This window comes from Mauremys mutica, chromosome 2, assembly GCF_020497125.1.
Source record: "Mauremys mutica isolate MM-2020 ecotype Southern chromosome 2, ASM2049712v1, whole genome shotgun sequence".
Classification (NCBI taxonomy): Eukaryota; Metazoa; Chordata; order Testudines; family Geoemydidae; genus Mauremys; species Mauremys mutica.
The window spans coordinates 16,907,314-16,920,160 of NC_059073.1; the positions used below are offsets into that span (position 1 = coordinate 16,907,314).

The following is a 12,847-nucleotide window of genomic DNA, read 5'->3' on the forward strand; positions in this document are numbered from 1 at the left end:
AAAGTATTTTTCATAATATTCTAGATGATTTTTTGTTGAAAATCCTTTAGAAACAACAATACAGAAAAATGTGGCAATAGAAACTCCAATTTAACCTAAAATATGATTAGAACCTTCAAATAAAACATGATGTTTTTAATTATATTTTTGCTCAAATCCTGTTTTCCTCTCTGAGGTTGCCCATTACCTCCAGCATATTTTCAAAAAAAAAAAAAAAGGGTGCAGGGTTTACTGACTAGCAGAAACAAATTACCAAAACACTATATATGTCTCTTAACAATTTAGAGTGAGTATCAGGCAAGATCTGATGGTGGAATCACATTCCACTACGAAGTGGTGAAAATCCCATCACTTCATTTCAGCTTCTCAGATCTGATGAATTTTCAGCCGAAGGCATTTTGACTGCAGGCCCATGTGCCACTGGGAGGGTAGATTAAATGACCTGCCCTAGTGGAGGGTAGATTAAATGACCTGCCCCAAAAGCTTATTTCCATCCTTACGTGCTGATTCTATGAATTTCTTCCATATATATGAGTAATTTTATCCAAATAATAAACATAGTCAGTGCTGAAAATATTTTCCTTTGAAAAATCTAAACTAGACTTGTATAAGTAAACTGAGGACACACTAGATTTATTTGCTCTCCTCAACAGAGCTACTCACAGGAAGACTGCAGAATTCATAACAGTTATTTATACAGAGTTAGTAGAACATTTCTCAAACACATGCAGACCTTAAAATACTATAAGCTATCCTCCAAATCCTGTATGCTACATAGAATGAAACTGATGTTGTGAGCTGATGTGAACTCAGAGCTGAATTTCTTTATCATCAAATTCCATTTAGTATAAATGAGCCAAGGATTGCAGTTTTAGTGTAAACCAAGAAAAAGATTGTATTCAAAAGACTATTTTTAACAGGCTCCTCCATGTATCAGCAATAAGTGCTGGTTCTCACATCATTTCACTCTTGTTTAGTTCAAGAAACAACTACATTGTGTCTATTCCTTTTCCACCAAAGTGGAAGAGTTTTATTCAAACACTGTCAATAGTTACAATTCTAATTAAGGAAGATAGGAAATCTCTCTCATGATGGCAGTGGAATTTTATCCCATCTATCAATGTGAATGCAACCAAAGAAATATCAAATGTTGCCTCATGCACTTTACTATGAAGCACAGAAATTGAACGAACAAAAGGATTCATGACACTCTAAGAACACTGGCACTCATCTGTCAGACTTTGTGCCTCCCCTCAATTGTTAAGTTTTTTTTTTAAACAAAAGGCTTGGATTTTCCCTCACACTTCATTCAAGAAGGCAGCCTTTTGGTTGAAACACAGGTACTAAACAGCAATGTTACCTGTTAAGCATCTTTGTATACCCTTGGGGTGTTAATTCAGAGAGGATAGGTTGCACTTCACTCTCCGTTCAGGCACGAAGGCTGCAACAACCAATCAGTAAGTAAGGCTAGGTCTACACTAGAGAGCTTACAGCGACGCAGCTGTACCGATGCAATAAGATCTCTCGCGTAGTCGCTCTATGCTGACGGGAGAGAGCAATCCTGTCGACATAATTAATCCACCCCCACAGAACGGCGACATAGCTCTCCCGCCGTTATAGCGTGGTAGACTCTAGTGCTTATGCCGATGTAATATATGCTGCTCAGGTGGGTAGAATATCCACACCCCTGAGACACAAAAGTTTTGCCAACGTAAGTGGTAGTGTAGACATAGTTAAAGACAAACCTTTTTGTGCCCTTTCACAGATGCCTTCCGTGAGATAGTTTTATTTCCAGGACCTTGTTCTTTGTAAAGCAACTGCTTCAGTAAACTGTTAATACTTTAAACGTGTGTAAGCAGCAAAGATTTTACTGCAATAAGATCTTAGATTAATACCCACATTTCAATTATTTCCATGAGGTGAGCGGTGTTTCATTCTGATTGACAGAGTACAGAAAGACAACTTGAACATAACATGTCTATTTCTTCACCTAATGTATGCCAAGTCATGATGGATGGGAATTGTATATAGGAATCCCTCAGCTACAAAATACCAAATTATACACAAGGTGGACAATGAAGAACATTAAGGAAGCACTGGATGAGCACAGTAAGTAGGATGCATTGGCCAAAGTCCCCCACTGAAGAAAGCAGAGGTGACTAGTCTGCAGAGTTTTAATAAAAAAAAGTGGAGCATTGTCAGGCAGGAAAATAAGTTATTTAGCAGGCCTTGATTTTTCAGCCATGGGAATAGCATCTCAAAAATCTCTCTCAATGGAAGTCTAATAAAACACAAAAGACTTATATGAAGGAAGCAGTACACATGAAGGTGTACCTTGCGAAGACAGGCATTTTGACAGACAGGCATCCCTGATGGAGGATGGAGGTCCTTCTACTCTTTAGTAAGACCTATCAAACTTGTTCCAAGTTTGTTCTCTGGGATGTAGCCATGGAGCTTCCAGATCATTATAAACACTCAACTATTTACAATAAAATACCAGAATACAGTCAACTGAGAGTACTTGCAAAAGCAAGGAGAGCAGTTCCAGTGACCGTCACAGGCAGTAAGAAGGAACTGAGGGGGCTCAGGGTCAAATGGGCCTTTTATACTGATACCAATGGCATGCGGCATGCAGCAGCAGAAGGTGCCTAGCTGCCCCCAACAGGTATTGTTGAGGGGAAATTTCCGGCCACTGTGAAGGGGGCACACGTTCACCAGCAGCAGACTGCACATGTACAATCACTCAAAGAAGAACTTTAAATTTATGCTGCAAATAGAGAATAAAAAGTATCAGTAATATTTTTGTTCCAATGAAACTAATGGAACAAGAATGACCTCTCTGCTCTGTCAACCATGCTGCTCCCAAATACCTGTTTGCTTTGTGTAGGAAGAACAGTTAGTTGTGCAATTTGTGGTTAAATAATTTATCTTAGGAGCTTTCTTCTTCAAAAATCCTGTTCACTTCTTGTTTTATCAACTCTTCAGTGGTGTTGTATTTAAAAGTTACCTTGTCTACCACAATGTTTTATTTTTCAAAAGAGGAAAGAAAGAATAGGTGCTGCTCTTTCCTGCTGGTAAATACAGTAAATTAATGACTGGGCAATTTTTTCCCCTCAAACTAATCTCTGTATCTGTAGTGTAAACCAAGAAAAAGATTGCCCGTGGGTGGGGGGGTGGGCGGGAAGGGATGAGGCAGCATCAGTAGTCACCGAGCAGAGTCAGCCACGAAGGCAGTATCACTAGTCGCCGGGCGGTACGCTGACAGCTCAGTCTGCTACAGGTGCCCCTGGGAGCCACGCAGTCAATGCTCAGGGAGGAGGGATGGAGGCAGGAACACTAGTCACCGGGCAGGGTAAGCCAAGATGGCATGAGGGAGTGAGGGAAAAAGGCGGGAAATGGGCTGGGAGATGGCATCAGGCTCTCACGGCCACTGATAGTGCGAGGGAGTACGATGCCTCTGTCACCCCTGCCCAAATGCCGACTCCACGGCCAATGGGAGCTGCAGGGGGTGGTGCCTGTGGATGGAGGCAGTGTGCCTGTAGAGTTGCCTGGCCGCACCTTGCCTCCGCCAGCAATACCAGGAACAGGTTGCCGCTTGCGGGGACGAGGAGCTGCCCCAGGTCCTGGAAAAAGGTGAAGAAGAAAGAGGTTCTTTCGAGCTGTTGCCACTGCAGGTCTCTGTAATGAAATGGGTCCCTACACAATTATCTGCTTTTACCCACTGTCGCATGTTGGTAGGTATGTAGAACAGGGCCATCTCAGCAGGAGCACCAGGAGGCACTGGACCTGATGGGAGCATAATCCCAGCAACACAGGGTTAAAACACCCACAGCCCCATCCCTTCAGGGTAGTAGCTACGCTCTTCACCTCCTGCATCTGAGCAGTGGGCAGGCCATGACCCTGCCTCCTCCTCAGCCCCTTTTGTGCCCAAGGAGGCCCAGCTCATTAAGGCCCCACTGTCAGCGAAGCATGGAGTGTGGGAAAGTGGAGCAGGAACTGCATCATGGTAGGATGGTCTTAGTGAAGGTGCTTTGGGGTCCCTGACAGACCAGGTTTGTATTCTTGGCATTGCCTCTGCCATTGATTTCCTGTGTGACCTTGGGTAAGGCCTCAGTTCCCCAGCTGTCACAGGGATAATAGTAACCCATTGTGTAGTAATGAGGGCCATAAAGAAATATTTGGAAAGAGAATGAAAGTCTGATGCTAAAAAGAGATTCAAAAGGTGGGGAAGGAGAGGAGAATTTCTAGTACCTTCCCCTCTCACCCACACACACAGCTGAGCATCCATGTAGGGTCCGGGTGCAATCTGGCCCATAGTTTTTATTAGTGAACTGTTACTGCTGTACAGATCACAGAACTTTGATTTTCTGTGGACCCTGTAAAAAGTAGTTATTTTTAAAACGTACTCATAATTGAAAAAAATTTCCTCCATATTTAATAAGTTTATAAACAGTTTTTAGTAATTGCAAGCCCAATAAAATGCAGCGGGGGTACTTTTTATTTCATATGATGTTTTGATACCAACCAAACCCATGCACAGCTATAGCAGGCTTTAATCTATTGATCTACCTACCTATATATCCACACAACAATTTACTACACATGGGATACATAACATTTCTGAGTGCCATCAGCTTCAGTTAAAGTTAGTTAACCCAGTCCTGAAAGGTCCCGAGTACTGTGAACTCACACTGCAGTCAATGGCTGTTGAGGGCCCTCAGAAGCTCATAGCAGCTGCTCAGAACCTTGCAATATCAGGGCTTAATTCTCTTTCCAGACATCTCCGTTAGTACTTGTATGCAACTCAGTAACACAGTATCTGAGTGCATCTTAAACAATGAATTTAGCCTCATGCAACCTTTTTGAGGTCTCCCTATGTCTGCCTCTCTGTATGCTATTATAGCCCAAATCTATAGCAAGGAGCAGCCATGGCAACAACTTACATGGCACTGTTTCTCATTTTCAGTCTTAGTTTCTCTCATTGTTTCTGGAACCTTTGATTTACCCCCCACCCTTTTTTTTTTTTGGTTACTTATCCACTAGTGCTATATTATAGAAGCAGGACAGAACTAAAGCTAACTGCATTTATAATGAATTCCCAGCACCTGTAGTTTTGCACTTAACTTGTTTGGGGTATTTCCCCTACATTATGAAAGTAACTATTCCACAGTAAGGGCCAAAATCTGTCCTTAGATTTGTGTATAGGCAGAATTGTACTTCAGCAACAGCTGTATGAAAAGGATGGCTGTAATAAAGAATAAATACGGAACACTGGAAAGTCTGATTAACATAGTGTTAAACTGTTTCATATTAAGATGACAGAAGACATGGGGATAGGGCATCCATTTCGGATGCCTGTTTCCTGTATGTATGTATGTATGTACACACTATGTTAGGTCAATTAATCCCACCACGACAAGTTTTCCCTTCTTAGGGTCTTTTACTAATATGGTACTTCCTGATCATAGCTTATGAATACGGATCTACATTACATGAAATTGGTTCTGCCTTTTCTTAGTGGCATCCAAATGTTCTCCTTTTTATTTAACTCCTCAATTTCTCTTTTGTTTCCCCTACTGCAGATGATCATTACATTTAAAAATATATATATTCTAACAGGGATGTCACAAAAAAGACAGGTATACTGAAAATGGGTTGCCAAACCCTAGGAAGATCTGTCAAAATACTTCTCATTTCTCCAAATATTTATAAAGAGTTCATGAAGTTTGGTGGGCTTCTTGAGCCCCTGCAAGAAATTATTCTCAAGGGCCCAATCATGCAAAACTCTCAAAAAGGAATTTAAGAACAGGCCCTAATTATTATAAACCCTCAGTAACATACAGTATGTAGCATTCTTTATAAACATCTGAAAATATCCCACGAAAAGCTGTTGAAATACATTTTCAAACCATAGTTTTCAGGATGCTGTTTTTCCTATAGCTCCCACTATTTTTCCACCGTTGTTCAAATTTATGCTATTACAGTTTTCTAGTTAATTTAATATACTGATCCTACAGCCATTGAATTCAGTGAGTTTTGCCCTTAACATCAATGGATGCAGGATCAGGCATTTCACTGAATGTATCTGAACTGAGTTTCTGTGGGTTTCTTTTTTTTAAATAAGGAACATGATAGGAACATGAAAATGTATATCCAAGAACAATTAAAAAAGTAGTGACAACAATGCACTGGATATATGGTTTTAGGATAAATATTTAGTTAAATATCCCATCTTACAAAAAAAATTGACTTCCATTTTTTAACAAAAAACCCATACTGGACTTTACAGAAAATAGAATATGCACTGATAAAACAGAATAAAAAAAAATAAAATGGTGGTATTCCATGTTTTTGCCTCACCATGTCAGACTGAGCTTTATCTTGAATGTTACTGAATTACCATTCCATACTACATGTGTCAGTAGCAGCATGATAGTAGAGTTTTGCTTCACTGATTAGAATAAAAGTAAAATAAGTTACTGTAGAATCTTGATGACACGTAACAAGAGGCTTTGTTATCCAATCAGACAAAGTGTTAGCTACGTTCAATCAATGTTGTGTGAGTTTTTTCCTCTCATTCCAGTGGGGAAAAGAACCTGCACAACATGGTCTAACATAGTGTGTACATACATACATACAGGAAACAGGCATCAGAAATGGATGCCCTATCCCCATGTCTTCTGTCATCTTAATATGAAACAGTTTAACACTCAAAAAGGAGGAAAATGATCCTCCCCAAATGATTGCTCCCTTCATCTCTACTCATGGCATCAACACAACCTAAGGACAAGGAAATCAATAGTAAACCAGAGGAGGGATCCTGGCTGAAAGGATTCCAGCCAATAAGACTGTTTAGCATGTGGTGAGAGAAATCTTTGATTTGAATTCACTTGCTTGGTAAGTTGGGCATTTTGTGTGTTCTTATCTTTTATTTCTTTGTATCCAATCCTGACTTGTTATTAATGAAATGACAGATTTTATATGAGCTTGCATTGTCCTGGAGGGTACTGGACAGTACAAGACACACATTTCTGGGGGAAGTCTGGGACTGGAATTTGCTGGTGCTGCTCTGTAATGTAGTTGATGGCTGGCTAGCTGGTTGGCTATAGTACTTATAGAGTATTGCTGGAGGTGATTTACATGCTGGAAGCTGTGTGGGGGCAGACTAGGAGCAGTTGCGCTCACAGCGAAGCCCTGTAAAGGGCACCCCAGGTAGGAGAATTGAGGGGACATAGCTGTCAATCTGGCCAGATTGTACCCTGGGTAATATCACCGCGTGTGTGTGTGTACATATACACACACTCATGCACACACAGTACTCTAAAAGGGATAATTCCCCAAGCTGAGGAAAATTCTATGCAAATTAGGAAGGAAGGTGTAAATTGAAGTGTAAATTAAAATATGAAGTTCTTTACGAACAAGTTTATTAGGTGGACAAAAAGCTATGATTCTACAATAAAAAATGAGAACAACTTTGGCTAAAAGTTCAGCCTAGTTCATTAACGAAGTGAAGGCAGCAATTAGAAATCAAAAGAATACTATATACGGTAACAAGTGGGTGAAAAGGGGAAAACAAAAAAATCAACATCAATTAGAAGCTGCAGTTAGAAAATTGATATGGGACGCTAAAGACATCAGGGAAAAATTCACGGCTGGCAGAGCTAAGAACAATCAGGACTACTTTTAAAATATGTTGGGAATAAAGAAATCCTAGCAATGGTATAGGCTCATTACTAGACAGAGATGGTAAAATTGTTCATAATGATGCAGAAAAGGTAGAAAGAAGTATTTAATTTCAAGTGTTCAGATAATCTGCTGACATGGGTAATTGTAGGCTGATTAGCCTGACATAAATCCTGGACAAAATAAAGGAAAAACTGATATGGGATTCAGTTGATAAACAATAGGACTACAAGTAATGCCAGCAAATAAGCAGATCTTATCAAACAAACCCAATTTTATTCTTTGAGATTACATGTTTGGTTTATGAAGATAACTGCATAGCTGTACTACAGTTTATAGTACTGCACAATATTCAGGTTAAAATATTAGCACTACACATTATCAACAAAGCACACTAAAATGGTTCAAGATAGATTTAGAAGTGACAGATCTCAAAGTAGTCAATGGAGAACCATCATCAAATGGGAATGTTTCTAGTGGGGCTCTGTTGGGATTGATACCAGGTCCAATGCTATTCAAAATTTTCTTCAGTAGTAAATATAAAACTACTGCTGATAAAATTTGCAGAGGACACAAAGACCTCCCATCATACAGAAAGATCTGGATCGTTTGGTAAACTGAGCCATTCAAACAATACACATTTTAATATGGCCAAATACAAAGTTGTACAACTAGGAACAAGGAATGCAGTCCATAGCTACAGAATGAGGAACTGTATCCTGGAAAGCAGTGACTAGAAAGGATTTAGGGATTATAGTGGACAAGCAACTCAACATGCACTCCCAGTGCAATGCTGTGGCAAAAAGGGAGAATGTGATCCTTGGATGTATAAACAGAGAAGTAGTGAATAGGAAAAAGGAGATTATTTTACCTCTGTACATGGGATTGGTGAGACAATACTGGAATACTATGTACACAGTTCTGGTTTTATGGATATCAAAAAATTGGAGAGGGTGTAGAAAGTGATTGGGTTGGAGAATTACCTTACAGTGAGAGGCTTAAAGAGCTCAAGCTGTTTAGCTATCAAAAAGAAGGTTGAGAGGTGACTTGATTACAGCATATAAGTACCTTCACGGGGAGAAAATACAGGATTCTAAAGAGTTATTTAATGTAGCAAAGAAAAGCATAACAAGAATCCATAACTGGAAGTGAAGCCAGACAAATTCAAATTAGGCACAGATTTTAAACAATTAAGGTGATTAATTATTGGAATAAACTAACAAGGGAAATGGTGGAATTCTCCATCTCTTGAGGTCTTCAAATCAAGACCGGATGCCTTTCAGGAAGAAGTTATTGGGCTCCATTCAGGTGTAACTGGGAGGGAAGATTGGCCAGACTCACTAGATGATCTAATGTTCCCTTTTGACCTTAATTCAGTTAATCTATCATTGTTTTTTTAGAGACTTTATTCTGGAAACAAAACAAGAATCATGGGTATACTTGTGTATGTAGGAAGTTCTCTATAGTCCATTTATTTTAAAAGGCAAATTGAAAGGGTAAAATACTAATCTATAATCTGTTTTTTTTAAATTATATTTCACAGGACTCTCTTTCTTGGTTCTTGTATTTTCAGCATAAGAGAAGCTTATAATTCACATTCTTAATCCATCAAGGCACTGACAGATGAGCATAAGGCTCCCATATTAATCCTTCCAAATGTCAGTGCCTTTAAGGTAAAAAAAAATAATAATAATGAAGAGGCAGTAGCCTGTGCCAATGCCACTGCCTCCTAAACAGCTTTCAGTCAGTTCTTGAAAGTGCAGTAAGAAAGGTGAATTGAAATCTTCAAAGAACAGAACTACAGGTATATACATTTTCATTTTTTTAAATAAGATACCATCTGCACTATTAATTGTACTCCTGGAGAGTAGATATCTCAAATGATACCTCAAAATATAAAGCATAATGTTTAATAGCACAGCTGGCAGAGACAGAATGAAGGGCAATACCTTACATTATGCAACAAAGACTGAGAAGAAACTTCCTGTGAGCTACAGTAATACAAATAATGAAATAGTCAATGTTATCTTGGCAAGTGAAGAGTATCGGGTTTCCTTTCTGCCTGACAAAGACATGAGGAAATGCTGGGAGTGGGATAAGTGATAACAGGCACAAAGATACTGCCCTCCCAGTCAGGGTGGAGGGAGATCAGAGCAGTTGAGTGGGAAAGAAGAAAAGAGATCTCAGCTGCTAAGAGAAGGGGAACGAGGAGACATGAGCAGAGCAGAAGGAGAAGACACAATTGGTACAATAGTCCAAAACCTGAAGTCAGAGGGGAATGAATTAGGCCTTGATTTCAGCCACAAAGACAATTTCTGGGGAGAAAGTGTTGAAACTGTAGAGACGAATATTGCTGATTATGCTTAGGGATGATCATCATCATTTCTGCCAATGTTCTCTGCTAATGCTTGGATCATGGATGTATAAGGACTTGAGAGCAGAGAGGTTGTACTGGGGTTTTCGGTACTAGTGAGTTATTTGAAAGGCAGTCCTCTGTGCCAGAATGAAAAGTAAGCAATTTACTTTTCCAGCCAAGCCACAATAGTCTACTTAGCAACTTCTAGAGCCTTGCTAACTTAGCAGCAGCAGTTACAGCAGTTGCAAGCCAGAGTTTGATTTGATTTTAAGAAAAAGAATAATGTTTGCAAGCTTCAGGTTATAACCAGAGCATCTGAAGGCAATTATTTTTCCTGAAAGACAAGTGATAGCTCAATTTGCCAAGAAAGCCACACTAGGCTTTGTAGCAAATAAACTACAATTAGGTTAAACACTGCTTCTGAACAAAAACAAACTTGATTGGATTTTAGGAGGTGGACAGCTTCTCTCGTGTGCGACCCAAAATGACTACTCAGTTTTTAAAATGTAGATTTTTAGTCCTTCTGTTAGACTCCTTTTGAAAAGCCAAGAGGACTTAAGACAACATGGGCTTGACCCCAGATCTAACAAAAGGTCATTTTGTACTACCTGAGCTCAGCACAGGCAAGGTTCAATCCCATCTCTTGCAATCTTCTATGAAAAAAAATAAACCACATAATTAGGGATGAAAGGAGAAAGGTTGCTCTGGTTCTCAGTCTTCATCTTTCCATACTCAGCATGATAGGATCAGCCACTGCTGAGTTGAAAAGCATATCAGTCTCATCCCTTAAGGTGCTAGTAGACTCATAGAACAACTTCTCCACTGAGGTTAATGAATGCCTTTGCTCCAGGTGTACCAGTGGGAAATACCTTCATCGCCAGTGGACGGAAATCGTGTTTCTTATCAAGCAGACTTCTGTTGGTGCCAGGTGCAAATAGTTTCTTGTTCATTAGATTAGTCAACAATATCTACCTCCATTGTCTCCCACTCGAAGAATATTTCATCCATCACTACTGATTCAAGAAATAGAGTTTATCGTCTGTTAACTAAATGTAATTATGTTCTTATGTTTGGATTAGTGGCAATCCAAAATACCTTGCAAGTATGGCATATCTGTATGACTTTCTGACACGGGGGTTATAATCTGGTGCCTTCTTATTTATCTAGAACATGATGTTCAGGTTGTTCATTTAGACATGAGATCTATTTAGGACAGCATGACTGATTGCTCTCATCTCTGGAATATTCAAGAGTAACTGTTCTTGGAGAGAGCAAACTCTCTAAGTGCAAAGTTCCGCTGTGTGGTCTCCCATTCATCCAAGATTTGACACAAATTTAGTATAGTGTTTAGACACTGTGATGATAAGGTACTTTATAAATACGTACAGATAAATCCAAGTGGTTCCTTCCATGCTGGTCTGCCTGATCAGCCAGCCATCAAGAAAAGAAACCATTCAGGCAGGCTGCCATTACAACTAAGAATTTCACAAGTATACACAATGCTATTGTAGCGCTGCTGAGGTACAGTCCTTTACAGAGTCTGAACTTTTAGAGTCGCCAGATGCAGAATCTCTAACATACTGGAAGTCAGCCAACGTTCAAAGACAGTCTCTCACCTTGGAAACATTTGGAAGGGCAAGCACAGGAAGGTACTGCCAACCAAGAGGAACAGATGCTCCAAGGAGTACCCCACATTTAGAGCATTGAACTGTCGCCAGTTATTGCTATAGATATGCAGACATACGCTAGGCAAGGTATAGGTATGGAGTAATGCACTAACGCAAAAAATAATAGCTTAGCTAAACTAACTGAGGCCTAAGGTCTAAAGATTTGACATAACCAACTAACCAGTAAGTGACCCTATATCATAAGTTGTCACAAGATAGAGTGCTGCATTAAGTAACTGATCCTAAACAGCTGACAGGTAACCACAACATACCTATTTGGACCAGCTTTTAATATTTTAAATCAGAAGCATCAGCAGATAATAATGCCATCGTAACTAAAATATATGCTAATAAGCTTGAGGTAAATGGCCTAGTAACCTATGGGAGAAGAGCACCCCAACTTTAGTAGGGTGAGGTAGTATAGGTAAGGAAAAGAGGTTGAAAGCCCTATTGCATATGCATGAGGAATAGGGAGTGTTGTCATAACCTATTATAAAGTTAGTACTCTACCTGTGGACCCCTGCGATATTTCCGGGAATCTACAAGTCCAAGGACAACTTGTGGGTCATCTCACCTACTATTGGGCTCCCCCAAAGAATGATGTGAGTACATGAATGCTGAATTCGGCATTATCTATTTTGCTGAGTTGTAGTGTTTGTGATATTGCTCATTGTGCTAATAAAACTACACCTCTACCCCGATATAACGCTGTCCCCGGGAGCCAAAAAATCTTACCGTGTTATAGGTGAAACCGCATTATATCGAACTTGTTTTGATCTGCTGGAGCGTACAGGCCCCCCCCGAGCGCTGCTTTACCGTGTTATATCCAAATTTGTGTTATATCGGGTCGCGTTATATCGGGGTAGAGGTGTATTACGAAATCAGAAATTGTTTTCCCTAAGTGCGAGTCTCTCTCTGATACACCAGGGCCCTCACTCTAATATTGTGACTAATGTACAGGTACCTGACCAGCGCAATAACACATCATGTTAAATTGCAAACTCTAAATAATACTTAACCAATAGATCAGACAACAGAAGTAAACTGGAAACTATATGCTGTTCCATACACCCAGTAACATCCATGCTGCATCTAGGCCTTATGTGACAAAAAACAAATCTCCTCCACACCAGAGGCACTT

General features: G+C 39.8%; 1 protein-coding gene across 2 annotated transcripts in view; it reads right to left on the reverse strand.

Moving 5' to 3' along the window:
* The window catches only part of KHDRBS3 (KH RNA binding domain containing, signal transduction associated 3), a 203,583-nt gene that overhangs the window by 92,419 nt on the left and 98,317 nt on the right, over positions 1-12,847 (reverse strand). The window lies entirely within an intron of this gene.